This window comes from Entelurus aequoreus, linkage group LG11 (assembly GCF_033978785.1).
Source record: "Entelurus aequoreus isolate RoL-2023_Sb linkage group LG11, RoL_Eaeq_v1.1, whole genome shotgun sequence".
Taxonomy (NCBI): Eukaryota; Metazoa; Chordata; class Actinopteri; order Syngnathiformes; family Syngnathidae; genus Entelurus; species Entelurus aequoreus.
In genome coordinates this window covers 31084218-31111877 of record NC_084741.1, presented here as the reverse complement: position 1 = coordinate 31111877, position 27660 = coordinate 31084218, and positions in this window count along the sequence as shown.

The window sequence follows — 27660 nt, the reverse complement described above, 5'->3', positions numbered from 1 at the left end:
AAAAGAGAACTGCACTTTTTTTTGCCTATCATTCATAATCCTTATGTAAGACAATAACACATATGTTGTTCAATGCATTCTAAATATTAGATAAATGCAATCAAAAGTATTCTCATACCCAAACACCTCTATAAAAGGTTTTACATACATGATGTAAGTAAATATGCAACATAGTAAAAGGTACATTTACAATAGTATTTAATATATAGGTATTTTGAACATATTCGTTTGGTCAGGAAAACAACACAGAGGTTATTTCACAGGTTTCCCTGCTCTTCAGGGGATTTTCCCTAACAAACATATAAATATAAATGTGAAATGGTTTAAATGTAACTTAGATATTGGGTTTCACAATGTAAAGCGCTTTGAGTCACTTGAGAAAAAGCGCTATATAAATGTAATTCACTTCACTTCAAATGGCGACTTGTTGGTCACAAAAAACATTCATGAAGTTTGGTTCTTTTATTAATTCATTATGGGTCTACTGAAAATGGGACCACATCTGCTGGGTCAAAAGTATACATACAGCAATGTTAATATTTGGTTACATGTCCCTTGGCAAGTTTCACTGCAATAAAGTGCTTTTGGTAGCCATCCACAAGCTTCTGACCACAGAACTTATCTTTAGGTCTTATCTTTGTCCATGTGATGACAGATGAAACAAAAATTTAGCTGTTTGGCCACAATACCCAGCAATATGTTTGGAGGAGAAAAGGTGAGGCCTTTAATCCCAGGAACACCATATCTACCGTCAAGCATGGTGGTGGTAGTATTATGCTCTGGGCCTGTTTTGCTGCCAATGGAACTGGTGCTTTACAGAGAGTAAATGGGACAATGAAAAAGGAGGATTACCTCCAAATTCTTCAGGACAACCTAAAATCATCAGCCCAAAGGTCGAATCTGAGCATTTGCCCACTCAAGTCGGTTAGTACGACCAACTACAGTCTGGTCGAGACCCCGATGAGGACGTCAAGCATGCAGATGAGCTTCCCTGAGACGGTTTCTCACAGTTTGTGCAGAAATTATTTGGTTATCCAAAGCAATTGTTGAAGCAGCTGTCCGGGTGGCTGGTCTTCGATGATCATGGAGGTGCACCTGCTGGATGTGCAGGTCCTGGGATGGTGTGGTTACATGTGGTCTGTGGTTGTGAGGCCGGTTGGATGTACTGGTAAATTCTCTGGAACTCCTTTGGAGTCGGCTTTTGGGAGAGAAATGAAAAAATGCTCACTAACACAGAACAATATGAACAATATTTGAGAGGAATATATATTTTGTGTACATAGTAAAAGTTATAGATCTTTGGGTTCAACTCATGAAAAATGGGAGCAAAAACAAAAGTGTTGCGTTTATATTTATGTTCAGTGTATAAGGAAATGCAATGTTTTTTACAGAGTTTGTTAGAAAGAAGAAATAATAACAAGGGTCTCAGAGGAAGAGTAGAGATCCAGTAGTCCTTGCCATGTGCTGTGACGAACCTGCACTCACTACCAGCACACAGCTGGTTTAAGTAGGCATAATTGCAGGTCTCAAACATGTGTGCCTCCTGGTACTGCCTTTCACCAGACTCACTGTAATCTGGCAACCAGGAAAAGGCAGATAAGAAAAATAAGGACATATAAGAAAAATACCAATACAAAAATATAACAATAGAATACGTGTAAAATAATTTAAAAAAACACCACAAATAACCCTCAGACAATACCCCCTCTCCTGATGGTTGCCACATAACAACATATCTGGTTGCCCACCTGGTTAACCAGGAAATTTAGTATGACATTTTGTGATAAGAGAAGTGTCAAGAATAACCGACCCAATCGACCAAATATTGGACACCCCTGCTGTGCTTCCTAGAGTCAAGGATGGTGTTAACGGAGCAGACTTGGTAACCATCAACCAGTCAAGGCGGAGGAAGAGGCACGGCTGTGGGACTGAGAGGACTTGTACCCACCAGTTTATGGAGAGAAACATGGAATCCAGGGTGTATCTTGAGGAAGTCAGGTAACTTAAATCTGATGGCACATGGATTAATAATGCAATCCACCACAAATGGACCAATGTATCTGGAAACCAGTTTCTTAGATGGCACCACAATAGACTGATCTTTAGCCGGGAGCCACACTCTTTGTTCTGGGCAGTACGGTGGAGTTGGGATTCGGTGGTGGTTGGCAATACGCTGGTTATGCTCCAAAGTATGACCCAACACTGCTCGAGTGTTGCGCCATGCGTAAAGTGCGTGACGAACATTACACAATACTGAAGGAAATGCCAGGTTCTACTCTTGTGACGAGAACAATATGGCTGGACACTATAAGCTCAGCAAAAGGGTGACATTTCCGTAGCAGAGCTGACCAAGGTGTTGTGGGCATACTCAATGCAGGGAAACTGTTCGGACCAGGAAGCAAGGTCTTTGTGGCACACACACCTGATAGCCGTCTCCAAATCCTGATGCGCTCGTTCTGTTTGGCCTTTAGTCTGTGGATGGTATCTTGATCCGAGGCTCATTAATGCTCCCAACACTTTACAGAAATCTTTCCACACAGCAGAGGTGAATTGAGGAACCCTGTCAGATACGACATCAAATGGAATGCCATGAAGTCTGACAACATGAAGGACTAACAGCTTGGAAATCTGTAGTGCTGATGGAAGCTTAGTAAGTGAGACAAAGTGAACCATCTTTGAAAATCGGCCCACTATGGTAAGAACAGTGGTGTAATTGTTCGAGTTAGGCAGTCCAGTAACAAAATCCAGTGCAATAGGTGACCACGGAATAGTTGGAATAGGGAGCGTTAGCAGCAATTCTGCAGGAGCACGATGCGAATCCTTGTAACGGGCGCAGAACGGGCAAGCAGCCACAAACTGCTTGGCATCTATATTCATGGTTGGCTACCAAAAGCGCTGTGTGAGCAAAAACAGTATGCCGTGAAGTCCTGGATGGCAGACCCGCTTGGACGAGCGACTCCAATTGATGACTTCCGAACATAGCTCAGGAACCACAGACAGGAGGCCAGGGAGAAAGCCAGTTGGAAGAACCGTCTTCTTAATGGCGTTCAAAACTTGATCCACCAACTCCAAATAAAGAGCCCCCAGAATCCGGTTACGAGGAAAGATTGCCTCCTTTTTGGTCTCTGGGGATGGTGCTCTATAGAGTCTGGAAAGTCAATCTGGCTTGCCATCGAGCGAACCTGGGCGACAGTTTAGAGAGAAGTTCAAACGGCCAAGGAATAAGGCCCACCTAACCTGCTCGGAATTAAGCCCTTAGGCGGTGCGTAGATAGGCCAAGTTGTTATGATTAGTGAACACAAGAAAATGATGAATGGGCCCCTCCAGCCAATGCCTCCACTCCTGCAAGGCCAAGACCACAGACAGCAGCTGTCTATTACTGATGTCGTAGTTTCTTTCGGCCGTAGAGAGGTGATGCTAGAAAAAAAGCGCAGTGGCGAAGTTTACTGTCGTTGGCTGAGCATTGAGAAAGCACAGCTCCTACCCCAGTCTCGGAGGCATCAACGTCTAAACTGACGGGAGGGGTCTGGGTGGGAAAACACAGGAGGTAATATGAATATTTCATTTAATCTTTTAAATGCTGGTTCTGCCCAAGAAAACCAAATAAATGGAGTCTTGGCAGATGTAAGCTCAGTCAGATACTCTGCGATACGGCTCTAATTACGAATAAACTGCCTATAGAAATTAGCAAAACCTAGAAACCTCTGAAGTAGCTTCCTTGATGTTGGAGTGGGCCAACCGACCACAGCCTGAGTCTTGGCTGGATCAGCTCTGAGCTGCCCTTTCTCCACAATAAACCCCAAGAAAGAAACAGAAGTAGCGTGAAACTCACACTTCTCCACTTTAACAAACAACCGATTCTTCATCAGACGCTGCAAGACCAACTGTACGTGACGTGTATGTTCCTCTAGTGAAGAAGAAAAAATGAAAATGTCATCGAGGTACACGAAGACAAAGTGTCCCAGTATCCCCGAAGATGTCTTGGAAAGTCGCCGGGACATTACTTAAAAAAAAAGATACTCTAAGTAAACGCAGTCTTCCACCCGGTCGTCCTTCTTATCCACAAATCTTGGCTTTCATTAATCATTTGGCCAGGTCCAGCAAGTGCAGTGCGCAACCTCTCAGCCTCGGCGGGTTCCATATTCAGCAGGTTTGTACTGTTTTGGTGAGCAGTGCAGCAGAACCCAAGATTCAAGGCTGAGTTGTTTGCAAAACACAAAAGTATTTTATAAGTTCCATAAAGTCAGGGTATTCACAAAAGAGTATTCCACAAGATAGGAGTCCAAACAAAAGGTGCAGCAAAAGGCCAGGGAAAAATACTAACAAAAGGTGTAGCAAAAAGCTAGGGGAAAATGCTAACAAAAGATGTAACTCAGTGGCTAGTAGAAATGTCCATAAACAAGGCAAAAAGAAAACATACAAAAAGAGCCAACGCAGCAAAACTACTTAGTATAAGGAAATGCAATATTTCTTACTGGGTTTATTAAAAAAATGAAAGAATAACAAAGGCCTCATAGGAAGAGTAGTAGTCCACTAGTCCTTGCCATGTGCTGTGACAAACCTGCACTGGCTACCAGCACACAGCTGGTATAAGTAGGCCCAATTGCAGATCTGAAGTGGGTGTGCCTCCCGGTACCGGCTTTCACCAGACTCTCCGTGTTCTGTTAACCAGGAAAAGACAGATCAGAACAACAAGGATATAGCAGGGAAATACCAATACGAAAATACAACAGTAGAATAAGAGTAACATCATCAGAAAACACCACAAATAACCCTCAAACTTAACAGATGCAAGACACTCCATGTTGCAGGAAGTTTTTTCACAAATGAAAAAATGTACACTATTAAAAAAAGCTTGCAGACACCATAATAAATCAATTGACTTTGTTTCAATCAGAACCTCAAATTGGCATATTTTTCTCTTTTAAAAGATGCAATCTAAAGCGCACAAGTTTAGTAAATTGGCTTTGCGTGCGCCATTAAGTTTGCACGTGTTTTAGTACATGCAAACTTTTAGTAGATCCATGTGTGTGTGTGTGTGTGTGTGTGTGTGTGTGTGTGTGTGTGTGTGTGTGTGTGTGTGTGTGTGTGTGTGTGTACGTGTCTCCGTCCTGTTAGTAGCTGCATTAACCTGGGGTCTCCACGCTCTCCTGATCAGTGTAACCCCATTAACTCCCATTTAGTCCCATTACCACTCTCGTGAGGATCGTTACCGCTGGCATTATCTCATTTCCTAAACACCACAGCATGCACTTCTGTCAATGGCGGACAAAGACAGTGGAACCTTAATTGAACACCACCCCCCGAGGTCTTACCAAAGATAGTTAAATGTTTTCTTCATCGGTGCTTGTGTCACGTAGTGATGTGTTTCATCTACAGCCTGGACCACATGTGAGTGGTGGTATACCACCCTGTGATTGACAGTAATTGAAGCAATGGCAATTCCCAGAAAGAAACCAGTCAGCAGCCCCTTGCTGCCATGGAAATAGTCCAAAGGTTCTTTGTGGGAAGACCAGCCAAGAGGGTGAAATAGAGTGACAGCTTGACACAGAGTCAAATATAATTGTACGTGACTGGCAGTGTGACAAAAATCAGCAGTCTGTGTGGTCACATGAATGAATTATTAATTCACTACCAGCAGGACTTCTGTCTCACTCTGATGTCCAATGTTGGTGTGGGGAGACGAAAGCAGGAGCCAATGTAGGCTTAGACATAATACAAAATAAGTGTAACCTCTATAACACTTAAATCAGGCGTACAGCTCTGCAAAATTACATCCAGTAGATTATTGCATTTTTTACTCTGGTCATTTTTTTCAAGGCATTTTTATTCATCCTTACTTCCACAGACATACAGAAATAAATATCAGGCCACATTTCGTTGCTATGATATATACTGTATAAACTAGTACTGTCAAATTCTTATTATAATTATTTTCAATCAGATAAATTACACTTGAATATTTTAAATTTACTTAAATAATAATGCAATATTTGGACACAAATGCAATTTTATTGTCAGAATGTCATCGAATAACATTTAAAAACATATATTTATTGGCTCAAAACTTGGTAACAGTTTTATCTAAAGTACCGTCAGGGTGTATTTTGAATTGAAACTTTCCAGTAAACGCACCAGTCAGTCTCCTCACTCATCTTTGCACTGACGTATGCATTGACCTGATCACTGACCTCATGGGAACCCACACCACCTTCCAGGTAACTATAACCATGGTCAAAATAAAATGTAATGATTATAAATGATTAATGCGATAATTGTTTGTGATTAATCACAGAAGTTCACACATTGTTTTTGACAGCCCTAATATAAACTAGGGGTACAAATAAAAATCGATTCATATGTGAATCGCAATTCTTTTTTGACCCGATTGTAAAGCGATTCATAATTTTCAAAAATCAATTAAAAAATATATTATTATTGTTTTTTTTTTATATAAGAATACATTGAGAATATTTTTTTTTCAAGACCATCTCCATGCAGCCAGAAGGAGCTTTTTAACTGAAACATGTAACCCATCTATCCATCCATTTTCTACCGCTTGTCCCTTTTTGGAGGGAACCCACGCAGTCACGGGGAGAACATGCAAACTCCACACAGAAAGATCCCGAGCCCGGGATTGAACTCAGGACTACTCAGGACCTTCGTATTGCGAGGCACATGCACTAACCCCTGTCCCACCGTGCTGCCCGAAACATGTAACCTGTTTTGAAAAAGTTTCATATAGTTATTATACCATATAATACGTCGCAAACATCGGTTTTAATCAAGAGTTGTGTTGACTCGAGAATTGATTCTGAATCTAATCGGCACCCCAGAAATCGTAATCGGATCGAATGGTTAGGTAGCCAAAGATTCACAGCCTTAATGTAAACACATACTGAGCTATCACAATGCCTTGCAGTGTTACTGTAAACTACAGTAACAACACATAACACATGAAATCTGCACATGGAAATATGCATGATTGGATAAGATACGACATCCAAACATTGGAGCCATGTGATTTTTCTGAACCTGGATAAGAAAGGTAAGGATATACTATTGGTGTCTCGTCTTAGGGCATTCAATCGATCGCAACTGGACTGTTTGGTTTGTCTTGGAAGACGTTTCGCCTCTCTTCCGATTAGGCTTCATCAGTTGGTGCTCATAGACTTAGATCAGATCTTGTGACTAGATCTGACCAATCTTCCAAGACAAACCAAACAGTCTAGTTACGATCGATTGAATGCCCTGAGATGACAATGACCTGGATGAATGAGAACATTCATAGACATAGTGATATCTCGGTTTTTGTATGCGCCAGTTTTCAAAGGATTCGATTGTGGTTGAGAATTTTCAAAAGTTTTTTCTACATTGTCTCATTTATCACACAACAAAACATTGCATGTAGCAAACAAGTATCATGCATATCATTCCGTATCGAATCGAGTCCCCTAACAAAAGACGGTGACTCAGTCTGTGTGCTTTTTTTTAATGACTGCAAAATGAGCCACCATAGGGCCAAAGAAAGTTGCAAATAAAAGCACTTTGATAAAGAAAGTGAAAGATACTACTGAATGCAACTCGTAGCAAAGTGTGAAAGCCCAAATGAGGGTTTATTTTAAATACATTTAAAAATGTTCTGATCAATATAATACATGTGTGACTTCAGACCAATATTGAAAGGACGTGTTTCAAGTATGGCTGTCAAAGTTAAGAATAATGAGTTAACGAAAGTTTCCTTTAAAAACACACACACGCAAATGCTGCATGTGTCAGAGCCAAGAGTGTCAAACAAACAAGTGACACGACAACATTTAGTGGGAAAATTAGTAATTAGTTGGGGAAACAAAAAACATAAAACATTCATGCAAGTGCTTGTGTCCATTTTGTGTTGATATGTTAAAAAAGTATAATGAAATTATTTTTCAGTCTCATTTTCGGTGCATATTTTAATAAGGTACATTTTTTAAGATTGAAAATGTACGCAATTAATTTGTGATGAATCGAGATTAATTATGAGTTAACTATGGACAAAATGTGATTCATATTTTTAATCGTTTGACAGCCCTAGTTTCAAGGTAACAAAGTGTGAAGTGGGACTTCAGGGCTGTGGCTGCAGCGTAAACAAATAACAACTTCGAAAACAAGCTAAGATAACTTTATTTATGCTTAAAGGAAACTGCACTTTTGGCCATCATCCACAATCCTTATGTGAAAGAAAATAGGTATTTCCCTTTTCTGTATGTTCTATATAGTGGAAAACCTGATAACACTAGTTGGCTAACAATACAGATAATTAGGATTCTGCTATGCTTCTTATAAAGCCCTCTACGAAACCTCCACAAACCTCCAACAATGTTTTACATACATGCTGTAACCATGGAATAACAAGCACATTCATGATAGCATGTAATAATTACAGTATTTTGTTCATTTTAAGAATTTCTGGAACTTGTTTCATTGGTGCGTGGATTTGAGAGAGAGAAAGAAATCAATTTTCTTCAAACAACAATTACTAATAATGGCAAACTTCATGAAAGCCAACAGCGACTACTTTGAGACAAATGATCATCCAGAACCTTATAGGGATTGAAAGTGTGACATAGTGAACACATAGCATAGTGGGTCTTGCTGGCCACCGAATAGCGTATTGCGTCCTAAGTGCAAGACTCTGTCCTTAAGGCAGTGGTTCTTAACCTGGGTTCGATCGAACCCTAGGGGTTTGGTGAGTCTGTCTGAGGGGTTCGGCAGAGCCTCCGCCGCGGAGGTCAATATCAATCAATCAATCAATCAATGTTTATTTATATAGCCCTAAATCACAAGTGTCTCAAAGGGCTGCACAAGCCACGATGACATCCCCGGTTCAGAGCCCACAAAAAGGCAAGGAAAAACTCACAACCCAGTTGGATGTCAATGTGAATGACTATAAGAAACCTTGGAGAGGACTGCAGATGTGGGTGACCCCCGCTCCCCTCTAGGGATGAATGGATGCAATGGACGTCGAGTGGGTCTAGCATAATATTGTGAAAGTCCAGTCCATAGTGGATCTAACATAATAATGAGAGTCCAGTCCATAGTGGGGCCAGCAGGAGACCATCCCGAGCGGAGAGATGTCCCCAACCGATGCACAGGCGAGCGGTCCACCCTGGGTCCCGACTCTGGACAGCCAGCACTTCGTCCATGGCAAGACACACCCGACTCATCGTGTAAATAACGGTGTATTTCGGATACTCCCAAACTATGTTCCCTCTAATTTTCCATCTGATTTACAGGTGTGTATTTTCTTGTGAGTTCATGCACTGTGTTGGTTTCGTTCTTTGAACAAGGTTATGTTCATGCACGGTTAATTTTGTGCACCAGTGAAAAAACATATAACTTTGTTTTTATTATTATTTTTTTCACGAAAGAAGGGTTCGGTGAATGCGCATATGAAACTGGTGGGGTTCCGTACCTCCAACAAGGTTAAGAACCACTGCCTTAAGGTATGTTCTATTATCTAACAAGTTCAAAACATGAAGCGAGCGTGCGTCATTGTTAACTGCCACAATCATTGTCATGATCACATATGGGGGAAAAAAAACAATTTGGGGAGATTTTTCTCATTTCCAGCGTGAAAGCAAAGCCAATGAGCTCAGGTTAATGAGCTAATAAAGAGACAGTGAAAAGCCTGGATAGCAGTCTTGAGATGATCAAACATCACTTTTAACACCATCATCAGGTACATGTTGGTGTGTTCACTGCATTTTCAGCCTGGCAAGGTTGATTCAAAGCATGTTTTATTCTGTTACACACGTAGCATTTAGCAGGCCGTTAGCATTAGCCAAGTTAGCTGTGGGTTATAAACAACAGTATTTTGGAAAAAAAGCATGTTGTCTGTTTACTTTTAGTCATGGATAAGCACAAAAATGAATACATATTATTTGCGGAGAAGTCGCGCAGTGATTAAAGAAATTAAAAGTAATGTTTTTTTTAAGGAAAACCTGCTTATGAAATGAGGCTGGGCATCCTCACTCGGACACTTAAGAGATGAAAGCCGTAGATTACGCGCAATTTGAACGGAGGACAATGATCCTTAACAGACTTTACATTCTGAAATTATTCACCAGTATAAAAACTGATTCTGTTGACGAGATACAGACAAGTTTGGCTTCGACAATGGAGACAACTTCCTTGAATATCTTGTCTATTGGACGTGCGCATACTGTATGTATCATTGCCACCAATTTTACTTATTTTTTCGAGGTAGCGAGCTTTTGGAACGATCAATTTTACTCCAGCTTGTTTCTCGCTCTCATTTTACTGCGGGTACAGTACAGCCATGTAAACAAAAAGCTTTGGTCAACAGAAAAGGCTACCACGGCCCCACAATGCATTGCAAAATCACATGCCCTTGGGAGCCCTATATTTTTTTTAGCCTGAATATACTAAGGATGAGCTAAATTTTAGAAGTTGCACGCTAAGCAGATCCAATTAAAGTGAAACAATAAACCAGTATGTAGCACTAACACTAAACAAAATACAAACGGCGGACAGACGTGGCCAGGTTGGGAGAGTGGCCGTGCCAGCAACCTGAGGGTTCCTGGTTCAATCCCCACCTACTACCAACCTCGTCACGTCCGTTGTGTCCTTGAGCAAGGCACTTCACCCTTGCTCCTGATGGGTCATGGTTAGGGCCTTGCATGGCAGCTCCCCCAATCAGCGTGTGAATGTGTGTGTGAATGGGTGAATGTGGAAATAGTGTCAAAGCGCTTTGAGTACCTTGAAGGTAGAAAAGCGCTATACAAGTATAACCCATAAGCCATTTACATTTACAAACAAGACACAACAGTCATTTTCAATATTAGGTCTCACTGATATGACCGCTGATAGGATGGTTGTATCTTTCAGCACTTGTAGTTAGTAAATTCAACATCAAAAACGCTGAGCAAACAAGCAGGTACAAACCCTGTTTCCATATGAGTTGGGAAATTGTGTCAGATGTAAATATAAACGGAATACAATGATTTGCAAGTCATTTTCAACCCATATTCAGTTGAATATGCTACAAAGACAACATATTTGATGTTCAAACTGCTAAAACATTTTTTTTTTGCAAATAATCATTAACTTTAGAATTTGATGCCAGCAACACGTGACAAAAAAGTTGGGAAAGGTGGCAATACATACTGATAAAGTTGAGGAATGCTCATCAAACACTTATTTGGAACATCCCACAGGTGAACAGGCAAATTGGGAACAGGTGGGTGCCATGATTGGGTATAAAAGTAGATTCCATGACATGCTCAGTCATTCACAAACAAGGATGGGGCGAGGGTCACCACTTTGTCAACAAATGCGTGAGCAAATTGTTGAACAGTTTAAGAAAAACCTTTCTCAACCAGCTATTGCAAGGAATTTAGGGATTTCACCATCTACGGTCCGTAATATCATCAAAGGGTTCAGAGAATCTGGAGAAATCACTGCACGTAAGCAGCTAAGCCCGTGACCTTCGATACCTCAGGCTGTACTGCATCAACAAGCAAAACAGTGGAGATGATCATGGACTTCAGGAAAGTCACAGCCCCACCATCCCCCCCTCACCCTGATTGACTCTTCCACCCCCGTCCCCATTGTGGACTCCTTCCGTTTCTTGGGCACCACCATCACCCAGGACCTCAAGTGGGAGCTGACCATCAGCTCCCTCATCAAGAAGGCCCAGCAGAGGATGTACTTCCTGCGGCAGCTGAGGAATCTTAAGGTGCCGACCGAGATGCTGGTGCAGTTTTACTCAGCCATCATAGAGTCCATCCTGACCTCCTCCATCACAGTGTGGTTCTCCGGGGCCACAGTCCAGGATAAGAATAGACTGCAGCGCATCGTACGTGCTGCTGAGAAGGTGATTGGCTGCAAGTTCCCATCCCTCCAGGACTTGTTCTCCTCCAGGACCAGGAGGCATGTGGGTCGGATCACAGCTGACTCTTCTCACCCTGGACACACACTATTCTCCCCTCTCCCCTCAGGCAGGAGACTTTGCTCCATCCAGACCCACACCTCCCGCCACCTGAACAGTTTTTTCCCCTCGGCCATCAGGCACATGAACAATAACTCCAAACAGTAGCTCCTTGAATTCCTTGAATTCCTTCTAAGTCTATAACAAGATCTGATAGCTCAGTTACAGCTGTTTTTATTACCAAATATGTGTTATATGTATTTTATGTTGCACGATTGCACCAAGAAAAATTCCTAGTTTGTGAACCCGTTCTCAAACAATGGCAATAAAACTATTCTGATTCTGATTCTGATTCTGACATCAGTGTGTAAAGGATATCACCACATGGGCTCAGGAACACTTCAGAAACCCACTGTCAGTAACTACAGTTGGTCGCTACATCTGTAAGTGCAAGTTTATCAACAACACCCAGAAACGCAGTCGGCTTCGCTGGGCCTTAGCTCATCTAAGATGGACTGATACAAAGTGGAAAAGTGTTCCGTGGTCTGACGAGTCCACATTTCAAATTGTTTTTGGAAACTGTGGACGTCGTGTTCTCCGGACCAAAGAGGAAAAGAACAATCCGCATTGTTATAGGCGCAAAGTTGAAAAGCCAGCATCTGTGATTGTATGGGGGTGTATTAGTGCCCAAGACATGGGTAACGTACACATCTGTGAAGGCGCCATTAATGCTGAAAGGTACATACAGGTTTTGGAGCAACATACTGTATGTTGCCATCCAAGCAACGCTACCATGGACGCCCCTGCTTATTTCAGCAAGACAATGCCAAGCCACATGTTACATCAATGTGGCTTCATAGTAAAAGAGTGCGGGTACTAGACTGGCCTGCCTGTAGTCCAGACCTGTCTCCCATTGAAAATGTGTGGCGCATTATGAAGCCTAAAATACCACAACGGAGACCCCCGGACTGGTGAACAACTTAAGCTGTACATCAAGCAAGAATGGGAAAGAATTCCACCTGAGAAGCTTAAAAAATGTGTCTCCTCAGTTCCCAAACGTTTACTGAGTGTTGTTAAAAGGAAAGGCCATGTAACACAGTGGTGAACATGCCCTTTCCCAACTATTTTGGCATGTGTTGCAGCCATGAAATTCTAAGTTAATTATTATTTGCAAAAAAAAATAAAGTTTATGAGTTTGAACATCAAATATCTTGTCTCTGTAGTGCATTCAAATGAATCTGGTTTGAAAAGGATTTGCAAATTATTGTATTCCGTTTATATTGACATCTAACACAATTTCCCAACTCATATGGAAACGGGGTTTGTAAGTTCACAGGCAGTATCCACCAGTTCGGTTTTTAGATGGTAGCGTGTGGAATTTCAAAGTTGACCAACTTCTCAGTTTATATCCACAACCCATCCATCCATCCATTGTCTACCGCTTGTCCCTTTGGGGGTCGTGGGGGGTGCTGGAGCCTATCTCAACCGTGATTTATAATCTAGCTAGCAAGCATCAGCCTGCCCCAGGACAGTGGCATGAGCAGCTGTGTCACTACCCCAGAAAAGTAGTTCCTCGGTTTTAGCACTTACTATAACAATGTTGTTATCTGTTGGTTAGTCTGCAGGTCACGGCATGTAAATGAAGCGTAGTTGGTGGTTTTTAAAGTTGAAAAAAAAAGAAGGCTGTTTTGGGCGAAATAAACGAATAATCACTCCCGCGACCCCAAAGGGAATAAGCGGTAAAAAATGGATGGATGGATTATCAGCATAGTTTTTACTATTTACTATAGAACCCACAGACAAGAGAAAGACATGCTAGTTCTTGTCTCACATTAGGATTGTATATCATGGGCAAAATTCCCCGAAAAGTTTTCTTTTAAATGCATAATTAATTGATGCTTAGTTCTTACATTGAGATAATTAACAGAGTCTGGGATGAGCATAAAAATCCACAAAATGTGAGTAGTTTTTGTGGAGTAGAGAGTCTGAGGGGAGGCCAAAAATAAGTGTAGTCCCACTCTTATTTCAACCAACCTGCTACTCCCATTACCGGTACTTGTAAAATCATAAGCACTTGGATCTGGACCACTTTAAAACCCAAATAGTGTACGGATGCTCCACTTTAAACAGTCGGAGTTGCAAGTGTGTTTGTCTGGAAAAGAAGAAAGGACACATATTTCACTGTGAAGCCCTATAAAGCACTGCAGTGATGTACAGCGGAAAGTGACGGACAAAGTGGGTGTTTGTTTTCGGTCAAAGAGTAGCGTGTATGCTTCCTGTCAACGGCGGGGGAAGCACAGATTGCAACATTGTTCTCCAACTGTGTGCAAAGCCAACAAAGTCAGAATAGCATGTGCTGCCAGCTGGACTTCATTTTCTTCTGTAATCCATTTAAAGCCCTCTAGCAGAAAAAAGCTTTTTCTATTTTTTCTTTTTTTTTTTTTTACCCCCTTGTTGCCATTTTTAAACATGGGCCCAGCTTCACACGTCAAAAGAACCCAGAGAGAGACGGCAATCTTGTGTACGCACACAAGCACATGTGTCAGGCGCTTGGGTCTCAAACCGACATGTTTTGTTTGTATGGCCCGGAGCATTGCATCTCCCTGGCTTGGTCACACCTGCACACTCTGCAGCACGCAGGCCACAATCTTGTTGATGTGCTCAGGAAAGTTGGGAGGTAATGTCAGGAAAGCAAAGTCTAAGGTAAACAAGGCTGTGATGAGCCACTGGAGCAGGGATTCTTTAACTGTGGTACGTGTACCACTTGAGGTACACAAGCTCCATCTAGTGGTACTTTAACGTTTATGTGCAATTAACTTTATTTGATTCAGGGTTGTACGGTATACAGGTATTAGTATAGTACTGCAATACTAATGAATCATATCCGGTACTATACCAGCCTCTGAAAATTACCGGTGCGCCACACCCCTGCGCCCCCGTCGTCGTCGCGTCATGACATTGCTGGTTTACGAGCAGACGAGCATGTTCGGCAGCGCACAATCACTGAGTACTTACAAGCAGACACAGTGTGTAGACAGAAAAGGGAGAACGGACGCATTTTGGCTTAAAAACTAACGATAAAGGTGAAGTTATAACACTAAAACGCCCACTGGAAGAGGTGCTTTAAGACATGACATGACACATAAGGACTTTGAATATGACCTATGTATACCTACATTTGTGGCATCATCCAAACCTAATGTAAAGTATCAAACAACAGAAAAATAAATGATTATTGCATTTTAACAGAAGTGTAGGTAGAACATGTTAAAGGAGAAAGTAAGCTGATATTAACAGTAAATGAACAAGTAGATTAATAATTCATTTTCTACCACTTGTCCTTAATAATTTTGACAAAATAGTAGAACGGAAAATCAGAATCAGAATCAGAATCAGAATACTTTTATTGTCATTGTATGGAAACATCGAAATTGGACAGCAATCCAGCTCAGTGCTTTTAAAACAAACCTACATAAAATAGTCTTAAGACAACAACAATAATAAAACAATTTAAAATTTTAAAACATAAAACAATGTTAAAAACATATTGCACAGCAGATCTCTATCAGAGGCAAGCAAGTAATAAAGTGGTGAGTGTTCAGGTAAGTGCAGGCAATAACATATCTAGGATAGAAACTGTTTTTCAGTCTATTTGTCCTTGCTTTGATGGTCTTAAAGCGCCTCCCTGAGGGCAGGAGTTCAAGCCAGTGGTGACCTGGGTGGGATGAGTCCCTGAGGATGCTGTTTGCTCTCCTGTTGCAGTGTCTCTTATACAGGTCCTCTAGAGATGTAAGAGGACATGCAATGATCCTCTGGGCCGCATTTATGACGCCCTGTAATCTCTTTCTCTCTGCCACCGTGAAGCTAGAAAACCACACGGAGATGCTGTAGGTCAGTATTGACTCAACGGTGCAGCGATAGAATTGGAGCAGGTTATCAGCCAGATCTATTTTCCTCAGCCTTCTCAGAACATACAGTCTTTGCTGACCTTTTTTCTGGAGTGCAGTGGTGTTGCTTTTCCAGGTCATGTTGCTTGAGATGTTCACGCCCAGGAACTTGCACTCTGAGACCCTTTCCACCTCCTCTCCCATGATGTAGATGGGCTGGATGGGCTCAGTGATTTTTTTCCTGAAATCAACAATCAGCTCCTCGGTCTTTGTGGGATTGAGAATGAGGTTGTTTTTTGCATAGTGGTCTGACAGTGCCTTCACCTCTTCTCTATAGGCAGTCTCGTCCCCTTCTGTGATGAGCCCCACCACTGTAGTATCATCCGCAAATTTGATGTTGGAATTGCTAGGATGGATGGGAATACAGTCATGGGTGTAAAGACTGAAAAGCAAGGGGCTCAAAACACAGCCCTGTGTGACACAATATGCTACTGCATATGTCAGCAGACTCAATTAGGAGCCTTTGTTTGCTTACTTACTAATAAAAGACAAGTTGTCTTGTATGTTCACTATTTAATTTAAGGACAAACTTGCAATAAGAAACATATGTTTAATGTACCCTAAGATTTTGTGTTAAAATAAAGCCAAAAAAGCAATTTTTTTGTTATCCCCTTTATTTAGAAAGTATCGAAAAGTACCGAAAAGTATCGAAATAATTTGATTTTGGTACCGGTACCAAAATATTGGTATCGGGACAACACTATTTTGATTCTAAGTACAGTGTTTTTTTTTTCCTATATTCAAACTATGTGTACAGTAGTCAAATAAATCAAAAATACTTTAAATACTTAAATACGTGTTAAATAAAACGTATGCCTTGTTTATGGTGAATACTTAGGCCTACTACACTACTGTATTTTAATGTTGGTCATTATGGTGGCACTTAGAGAAGCAAGTTTTACTGAAGTGGTACTTGTTGAAAAAAGTTTGAGAACCACTGCAGTGGAGCATAATGCAGCAGTGCTATGCAGTTTTCACACGCATCAATTAAGTGGTGATATAAAGTAATCCTTCGTTTATACCTGTTAATTGGTACAAATACAATTCTGCTTTGGGCCCCAATTTAGCCAGGCCAGGGGTGGCCCTGCTTGGAACATACAGTGTGATCATTATTATCTATCTTCTATTCTCGTGTGGACACCAACGATTGACGGAAACCATGTTAGGTTAATTGGAGACTAAAGTGGCCATATGTATATGTCCATACAGTTGTTTGTACATACTGTATGTGTCCTGTCATTGGCTTGGGACCACACAGCTCCAGGATTCAGGGCACCCATAACAGTGATGAGGACACATTTTTAAGTAGGGTAGAAATAAATAAGCTGGGCTTTTACCTACTCCCTTTCGGACACGTTGAATTGTACAAGTGAAAACATATGGTCTTCATCTATGTAACTTTGTGTTAAACATGTTGGAAATAAACGTTTCCATTTGTGAAACGTAGCCCCAGAACACCCTCACCTCTTTTTAAATAATCCGTCTTTCTATACTTGACATCAAATCACACTCTCCCACACATCCTTTCATTGTAGTCTATAAATATTTCAAGCCATCGTCCATGCTCTCCAATGAATAATTGCTACAGTTTTCCATGTGTTATGTGGGGTCCAAGTGCTCTGACAGGCCTCTTATCAAAAAGAACAGATCGCATCCTTTCTTTGTTCTGCTTTGTCAAGATCGGACTCCTAAACTTTTTCTGCACTATTTTAGTATATTGCACACTATTAACTAACGGCAGACTCCATTGAAATATGAGGTTTAAAGGTCTACTGAAACCCACTACTACCAACCACGCAGTCTGATAGTTTATATATCAATGATGAAATCTTAACATTGCAACACATGCCAATATGGCCGGGTTAACTTATAAAGTGCAATTTTAAAATTCTCGCCACACTTCCGGTTAAAAAACTCCTTTGGATATTATTTATGCGCGTGACGTCACAAAAGCAACGGAAGTGGTTGGACCCCATCGGACCCGATAGAAAAGCCTCTTGTTTTCTTCAACAAAATTCCACAGTATTCTGGACATATGTGTTGGTGAATCTTTTGCAATTTGTTTAATGAACAATGACTGCAAAGAAGAACGTTGTAGGTGGGATCGGTCGGTGTCTTAGCAGCTAAGTACAATACTGTAATATCTGTGATATTTGCATTAGTGTACTGTGTCTTTAAGGGTTTGGGGAACGCGCATGCGCGAGTGAGTTGGCGGAGAACTTGAGTGTGTGTGAGCGTGAGTTTTGGCTAACAGCAGCTCGTGTATGTGTGTGCGTTACTTTTTGAACTACAACCAGTTACCGCTTGTTAATAAAGCGATTGAGCAGCGAATCCTCGTCTGTGTGACTCCTTCTCCACTGCGGGGCATTACAATACTTACAGCAACACAACAAGGACTACTTACCCTGAAAGCAGACGCCTAGCCGATGCTTGCCGCCAAACCCACGGATGAAGTCCTTCGTCGCGCCGTTGATCGCTGGAATGCAGGTGAGCACGGCTATTGATGGGAAGATGAGGGCTGGCTGGCGTAGGTGGAGCGCTAATTTTTTTATCATAGTTCTGTGAGGTCCGGTTGCTAAGTTGCTAAATTAGCCTTAGCGTCGTTAGCAACAGCATTTTTAAGCCTTACCAGGCTGAGAATTTTTAACCGCGTAGTTACATGTACATGGTTTAATAGTATTTTTGGTCTTCTGTCTATCCTTCCAGTCAGGGGTTTATTTATTTTGTTTCTATCTTCATTTGAGAACGACGCTATCACGTTAGCTCAGTAGCTAAGTGTGTCACCGATGTATTGTCTTGGAGATAAAAGTCACTTTAAATGTCCATTTCGCGTGCTCGACTCTCATTTTCAAGAGGATATAGTATCCGAGGTGGTTTAAAATACAAATCCGTGATCCATAATAGAAAAAGGAGAGTGTGGAATCCAATGAGCCAGCTTGTACCTAAGTTACGGTCAGAGCGAAAAAAGATACGTCCATCACTGCCTCTCAAGTCCTTCACTGTAACGTTCCTCATCTACGAATCTTTCATCCTCGCTCAAATTAATGGGGTAATCGTCACTTTCTCGGTCCGAATCTCTCTCGCCCCATTGTAAACAATGGGGAATTGTGAGGAATACTAGCTCCTGTGACGTATCGCTACTTCCGGTACAGGCAAGGCTTTTTTTTTATCAGCGAGCAAAAGTTGCGAAATTTATCGTCGATTTTCTCTACTAAATCCTTTCAGCAAAAATATGGCAATATCGTGAAATGATCAAGTATGACACATAGAATGGATCTGCTATTCCCGTTTAAATTAAAAAAAATCATTTCAGTAGGCCTTTAAATGAAGCTGATAACAACATTGAACACAGGGAGGGACCACGTCAGAAAACTTACTGTTACCATAGACGTAATGCATGACACTAACACTGTCATCATCTGTGCTTGGAATGGCCCTCCCTCCTTTTTAGGTCCAAATCTGCTCACAGGTTGTGCATAGGGGCCCTACGAAGAGGCACATGCACAATGTCAATTAAAAAATGTCATTACTGCATACTGTTGTACTTTTTAAATGCAATAATAATACAAATCGCTTCCATTCCCCCAAAAAAACAAACAACAAAAAAAACGAGTTCAGTTTGGGACTTGATTTTTTCTCCTCCTCTTAACACCCATGTTTAAAAAATGTTCTCACCTTTACTGGGCGCCGCCCTTGTGGCGACCCATCAGTGTTCCTGTTATGTCTATCCTGTATGATGTTTGTCTGATTTTGAACGGGTGTGTACTGAAAATGTAATTGTGTTTTACTTTTTAAGTGCAATGACAATACAATTCTAAATTTACCGCAAACTTGTTTCTAACACATTCCTGGTCTGTCACTGATAAGAATATAATGGGAAATTGTCCCATCACTCAATCAATCAAAGTTTACTTATACAGCCCTTAATCACAAATGTCTCAAAGGGCTGCACAAGTCACAACGACATCCTCGACTCAAATCCCACATCAGGGCAAGAAAAACATCAACCCAATGGGAACAATGAGAAACCTTGGAAGGGACCGCAGATGTGGGAACCCCCCCGGCCCGGGTGGCCGGTGCAATGGATGCCGAGTGGATACGTTTAATAATGTGAGTCTAGTCCATAGTGGGGGAAGCAGGGGATCCTTTTGCATGTAGACATGTTGGGGCGCAGAGACGTCACTGACCTAAATTTAACTCTATTTTTTTTATATCCATCCATCCATCCATTTTCTACCGCTTGTCTCTTTTGGGGTCGCGGGGGGTGCTGGAGCCTATCTCAGCTGCATTCGGGCGAAAGGCGGGGTACACCCTGGACAAGTCGCCACCTCATCGCAGGGCCAACACAGATAGACAGACAACATTCACACTCACATTCACACACTAGGGCCAATTTAGTGTTGCCAATCAACCTATCCCCAGGTGCATGTCTTTGGAGGTGGGAGGAAGCCGGAGAACCCGGAGGGAACCCACGCAGTCACGGGGAGAACATGCAAACTCCACACAGAAAGATCCCGAGCCCGGGATTGAACTCAGGATTACTCATGACCTTCGTATTGTGAGGCACATGCACAACATTTTTTTTTTTTTGTAAATACAACAATATCCAACCCGGCGACAAGGAAACAAGGAAAGACGAGACAAACAACTCGTCTACGCGGGAACGGAGGTCTGCTGTTGGAGCGACAAGGACACGAGACAATCAATAAGACGGGGGAGAAAACACAGAGGGAGCAGGATTGCATATACCGTGGAATACGGCTTACTGTACAGGACAGGTAGCTACGTTGTGGCACCGGATAGCAGGTTGTGCAGGCTTATGAAGGCAGTCCGCTGATCAACCACAGCTGCGCTGATTGCTGGAGATTGATTGCAGCCGCTTGCTGCCGCCGGACTGACACGCGCTTGGCGCGCTCCTGGAAGTGTGCTCTTGCAGGGGCAAAAATCAGAGCGCACAGATGAGTGCGTATTGGCATGCACCCGGGCCTTGACAGGGACATATAGTACACTAAAATCAGCAAGATAGGATGAAGCTAGACCGTTTAGTATTTTATACGTAAGTAGTAAAACCTTAAAGTCGCATCTTAAGTGCACAGGAAGCCAGTGCAGGTGAGCCAATATAGGCGTAATATGAATGTTGTCTGTCTGTCTGTGTTGGCCCTGCGATGAGGTGGTGACTTGTCCAGGGTGTACCCCGCCTACCGCCCGAATGCAGCTGAGATAGGCTCCAGCAAACCCCGAGACCCCGAAAGGGAGAAGCGGTAGAAAATGGATGGATGGATGATCTTTCTTGTTCTTGTATAAAGTCTAGCAGCCACATTTTGTGCCAAATGTTATCTTTTAATGCTAGACATAGGGAGACCCGAAAATAATAAGTTACAGTAATCGAGAATAGACATTACGAACGCATGAATAATGATCTTAGCGTCGGTGGTGGACCAAATAGAACACATTTTTTGCTATATTACGGAGATGAAAGAGGGCTGTTTTAGTTACACTCTTAAGATGTGACTCAGTTGAGAAAGTTGGGTTGAAGAGAATACCGAGATTCTTTACCAGAGTCACTTTTAGCAATTGTTTTTTAGTCAAATGTTAAGGTGGTATTATTAAATAAGTGTCGGTGTTCAGCAGGACCGATAATCAGCATTTCTGTTTTCTTAGCGTTAAGATGCAAAAAATTGCTGGACATCCATTGTTTAATTTAATTTAGACACGCCTCCACGTGACTACAATCTGGCGTGTTGGTCAGCTTTAGGGGCATGTAGAGTTGGGTGTCATCAGCATAACAGTGAAAGCTAACACCATATTTGCTTATGATGTCACCAAGCGTCAGCATGTAGATGCTGAAGAGTGCAGGGCCAAGAAACTGTGGAACTCCGCACATTACCTTAACATACTCCGAGGTCACCCTGTTACGGGAGACGCACTGCATCCTGTCAGTAAGATAGGAGTTAAAACAAGAAAAGGCCAAGTCTGACATACAATACATGTTTTGAGAATGTTATGATCGACGGTAGTGAAAGCAGCGCTAAGATCAAGTAGCAGCAACATGGATGATGCATCAGCATCCATAGTTAGCAATAGATCATTAGTCATTTTTGTGAGGGCTGTCTCCGTAGAGTGATTTGCCTTGAAACCGTACTGACAGTATTCACAGAGATTGTTAGACGCTATGTTTTCATTTAACTGCTGTGCAACAATTTTTTCAAGGATTTCCGAGATAAAGGCAAGGTGGGACACCGGCCGGTAATTTACCATGTGATCAGGATCGACGTTAGGTCTTTGAGCAGAGGATGAATAACCGCTTTTTTGAATGCTAGAGGAACAGCACCAGAGAAAAGTGATAAGTTAAAAATATTTATCACTGATGGTCCTAATATTACAAACAGCTCCTTAATAAAATTTCCAGGAAGTGGGTCAAGTAAACATTTTGTTTGTTTTGTCCCATTTACACATCGCAGGAGTTCATCTAATGTTATTTCTTCAAAAAGAGAGACATTATTTTGAAGGGCAATATCCGTTGTAGATACATTCTTATCTGTGTTAATAGAACCCAGTTGGAGCTGGGCTGTGTTATCTTTAATCTCCTTTCTAATTAATTACATTTTCTTATTAAAGAAATTCATAAAGTCATCAGTCGAGTGGATGGATCTACTGGGATAATTTCCTTGCAGAGGTGGGACCAAGTCATTGTTTTGCAAGTCACAAGTAAGTCTCAAGTATTTGCCCTCAAGTCTCGAGTCAAGTCCCGATTCAGGACAGGAAAGTCCCGAGTCAAGTCCAAAGTCAAGACTGGAAAGTCTCAAGTCAAATCCCAAGTCCTGCATTTTGAGTTCCGAGTCCTTTCAAGTCCTTTTAGCCACAGACTAATATATTTACACTGATTGTGTATGCTTTTAAAACGCTGTATTTATTAATTAGAACAAGTGCATTTGAAATTGCAGGAAACATTGCAGCAACAGCGATACAGTTTATAGGTCCCTAAGATGTATACATTTTTAATGTATTAATACATTGTTTGTGTAGGATATACGCAAACCTAATCATATTGTTTCTTGAACTTAAAAATAGCTGACCGTTTTTCCCCCCCTTCTCTGGGATTATATTCCCAGTTTTGATCTGGGACGTCTGGTCACTTATAGCGTATAAGAATATTCTATTACTGTTAAGCAAACTATGAATAAAAAAACATGTGTCCTTTATCATAGCTACACGTATGACAAAAAAGCGCGTGAAAATCAGTGGTATTCAGTGAGGTAAGATGAATTAAATGCGCTGACAGTTCATTGCTCCTGCCAAATGAATAGCACTGAGTGGAGCGGATCACCACTCCAAGATGGCGGCCCCGCCTCTTGTCAACGCCAGTAGGCAGTAGCGGTTGCTGCTTCGTACCCTTATAACATGTTTATGGTTATAACGTTAGCAGTGAGTTTACAGCCTCACTGATTTAACTACTGTAGTGGATTGTCCGAAGCTTAAACAGGCAACAAAAGTAGTTTAGTACAACAAATTTATTTACCCATTATCAGAAGTGCAGGTTGAATTAAGTTGGCCATGCAGACAGACCACATGTTACTCCGGAGCAAACAAGACACACACAAGCCAAAATCACACTCGAGTTCCGGTCTTCTGCCATTTTTTATATGTCTCTTGTGCGTCATTGTTTATCTAAATGCGTCACGATTGTTGTGTTTTGGTTTTGTCTGTTCCAAAACAACCTTGTATCTCTTAGTCATATTTGGAAAATCTAACCATTCTGTAGACAGGTTGGCACAACTCCATATTCATCTTTGTCCCACAACTGGTCCATTCAATGGCACAAAATAGAAGAGAATTGAACATGAGCGGACATTCTTAAAAGACAAGAAATATAGGTCAAAAGGTCAGAAATTCTACGACATACCCTCCTTCCAGGGTCTTAAGACCCTGGACCAAAACAATTTCTGATGTAGACCACTAGTTAAATCTCTACCACAGATAGAGGCAAAAACCTCAATGTTTTTATACGAGGCAAAAATTCCCTCTATGACCCTCCTTCAGAGCGATCGCTGTTACCAGCCTGCAGTAAAACCATCTCACAGAACACAATTAGTGGCCTACCCTTTGATTTAGTAAATTAATAACAAATACTTTGATCATGAACATCATTGAACATAAATAGATGAATGTATATAGACTTATGGCTGTAAGACATTTGCAAAAATATTTTTCCCGGCATTTGCAATGAATGTAGTTACCAATATTGTTAATTATCAATTGATTTTGAACACACAACTGAATTTCGTATGAGTCCATGTTCGATTAGTGCTCGTATAGATGGCTCGGTGGTGCCTCAGGCTGGTGGCCTGCCGACACCTCGTTGGGCTTTTGGCTGCCTTGGTGAAGAAAGAGATCCACTCAAACAGTCTGTCTCTGTCTCTTCCTGGGGTGTGGTTCAGTCCATTGGGCAGACTGTGCAATGGCATGTGCGTGCTGGCCGAAATTGGGGAAAACTCAGGTAGAGATGGAGCTGTGGGGGCTTTGGGGAAGGCTGGGGCAGAGTATAGGGCGTGGGGCTTTGGTCCAGGCCCTCGGCTTGCTTCAGGGCCTCCTTCCACAGCTGCTGGAGTCCCGACGGACACATATTGGCTGGCAACCTTAGTTGTTCTCGTCATCGCTGGCAAGGTGTTGTCTCTCCTCTCGGTTCCTTCCAGTCAGGTATCGGGTGTTGGTCCTGGATCGGCTTTGACCGTGCCCCTCTTAGCGAGTGCAAGGGAATCTGGAGTGGCTGCTTTCATCCTCAAATCTGCACAGAGGAACTGGCACACAAATTCTACATTTTGCAAACTTACCATTTTGGTCTCATGGTCTTTCCACCTTCCTAGGAAGCTGCTGGTCCTGAGAAGTGCTGATCTTGTGACTGGAGAAGATTAACCTGTTTTCTTAAAATAGGTGACGTTGTTTGACCTAATCTTTTTGGGGAAACCATGTCGGGATATTAGATCATTCACAAAACATTTAATTACTGAATTGGCACCCTCCTTTGAGGTTGGGGTTGCTTTCGCCAACCACTGCAATTGTCAATCTAAATCATTACGTTCCTTTATCCTTGTACTGGATTGATCATATCGATTAAATAAAACCTCAACACGCTCAAACTTGACCCAATCCAAACTCACCTCCCCCTCTGTCCCTCTCACAGGGACAGTGTTAGTCGTAGTAATAGTAATAGTAATAGTAGTAGTAGTAGTAGTATTAGTAGTTTCAGAAACATCCAAGAAAAAGAAAAGACAGCTGATAGTCAAGTGCAGCAAGAATAGAGGCGGAGGACAGGTCATGTTTGAGGTCACTGTTCGCTTTTGCAATAGTACTTTGATATTTTACAACACCTAGTGAATTATTGTGGCCTCAATAATTCACTAAATAGTTGTATTTAATTTAGTCTATCTATGATGGGACAATGCACAGAAACATTAAGTTCAGAAACAGATATGTTCTGTACCAGATTATATCTAAATAGCTACTTTCCATCTGTAGTACCTGGCTACCTAAATTAAAGGGATCCACAAATCAAGCAATAAAATTATGACACTAATTAATCATAATAAATATATACATTCATAATAATCAACAATTAATCAAAAATAATCATACTGTAGCATGTAATCAATTTTAAGAAAAGTCACCAAATGCCCCTTCATGGACACATACTTAACATACAATACAACCACACCTTATTTACATCATCACACAAAGACAATACATGCTCTTGTTCACATCTGTTATCATTCATAACAACAACTAAGCTTTTAACAGCCATACCTCACAATTTACAACAAAAATGCTCTCATGGATAAATATAATACTCATTAAATTGATGTGTCAACATAATGCCCCTCTTAGTGACCGTCTGAGCAGCCTTGATTGCTCCAAAGCCACCTTTTAACTTCAAAATTTCTATTCCTTTTGTTATAACGTGGAGAAGGCTAATTGGTCTGTACATGTTCTGGTCTTCTTTATTTCCTGCTTTATGGATTTAATTATAGTAGCAGTTTCTCGACGTGGTAGGGAAATTATTTGCACTGATTTTGAGGGACTTTTTATTCAGGGTTTGTACAGACTGGATGAAATGTTCATTAAAATTATTACTTATGTCCAGACTGTCTGCGATAGTAGCGCCATTGATATTTAATGTTATAGTGTTGTTTCTTGTTTGCTCTCTTTCCGTAAGTTTGTATCTGGTTTTCCATAACTCTCTATTGTTCCCTTTTGCAGCTTTGATTAATTCTAAATGAAAGTCAGCCTTAGACTTCCGCATAAACATTGTTACCTTGTTCCTCCAAACTTTTAAAACATACGATCTGTATTTAGACCTGTTATAATTGCTCTTATGAGAGCTGAGTCCCGATGTCTTTATTAGAATCCAAATTGTTTTATTAATCCAAGGTATTTTTATTTTAGCACTCTTCTTTCTGGTTTTGTATTCGTGTATTTACAGATGTTCTCTTTGCTTTTTGTCCTCCAATTGTAATTCTAGTAGAGCTGCTTATCATTTGTATCATGTAGAAGCCATTTATAATATCTTTAAGTTTCTTTCTACGTGTTTTATTTAACCAGTCCAGATTAACGTCCCCCATGACGTTACTTCTGTCATACTATGCTGTTTGAGGATGTCTGAAAATGAAATGAAAATGTCTTTAGCTGTGGTCGGTCGGTATACTACAATTACCTAGAAATACATATCTGAGAAAAATGTGATTTTAATTTCAACATTCTCAAATTGATCTACTTTTAATGTTTTCCCTTTCATAAATCATAATTCCTCCCCCCTTTGTCACTCGATCTGTCTTTTCTGTATTCTTGTCCCCCGGGACATTAATTAGAACGAAAGGTGTTGTGGGTTTTAACCATGTCTCTGATAGACAAGGTATCCCAGATTAGAGTCTGACAGTAACTGCTGTATTTGTTCAGTATATTTCCTGTGGTAGAAAGTTTAGTAATGTGGACAAGTTTGTTACTGAATACTTTCTACAGACTTCTGTCTCAAAGCGACTTTGTGTATGTAATAAGCAACTACAATTTTTTGATATGCTTAAATTTGTTATTTTAGCTCAGCTGTTGTATAGCTGCTAGCTCTTTGTAGCCTACAGCAGGAATGTCCAAATTGCAACCAATAGCTTTGTTTTTAACAGACAACCGAAATAATTGAAAATGTGGTATTTGCGTATCGGTTCAATCAGCAGCAGCTACGCCCTGTTTTATCATTTGACCTAAATTTTTGGTTTCGTAGGCAGGACAGAGGGAACAATGTGGGTCATTAGTTGTCCATCTTATACCATTCTAATTGTTGTAAGGATAGTTCACATGAGCGGCCATACCTTGAGTCCCACCATATATAAGAGTCAAAAGGCTCCTATTATGAGTCGTCTGATTGGTGATCATACACTTTGGCGGTTTGGGTGGCAGGACACATGGACGCACCTCCGTCAGCCAGTGCTAGGACAGTTGGAGCAGTCCCCGTCCTCCATTCGTTCCTGGGAGGCGTCCCCAGTAGTTGTCAGCTGATGTCGTGCTGTCAGGCAACATCAAGAAGTTCCTTCTGTGCGGTATTGAATTGTCAGGGCACAGTTCGTAAGCAGGTCATTACAAGGTGTGTGCAGGTTGACCACAAAGGAATGCTTCAAAGATTGTGTTTAACATTGTCCGTTGACACTTATGTCCAGCAGGGGTCTGTTTGTATCCTGCTGTTCGTCCTGCTGTCACACCTGTATTTTTTGTGAGCATGTTCTGGCTACAACTTTG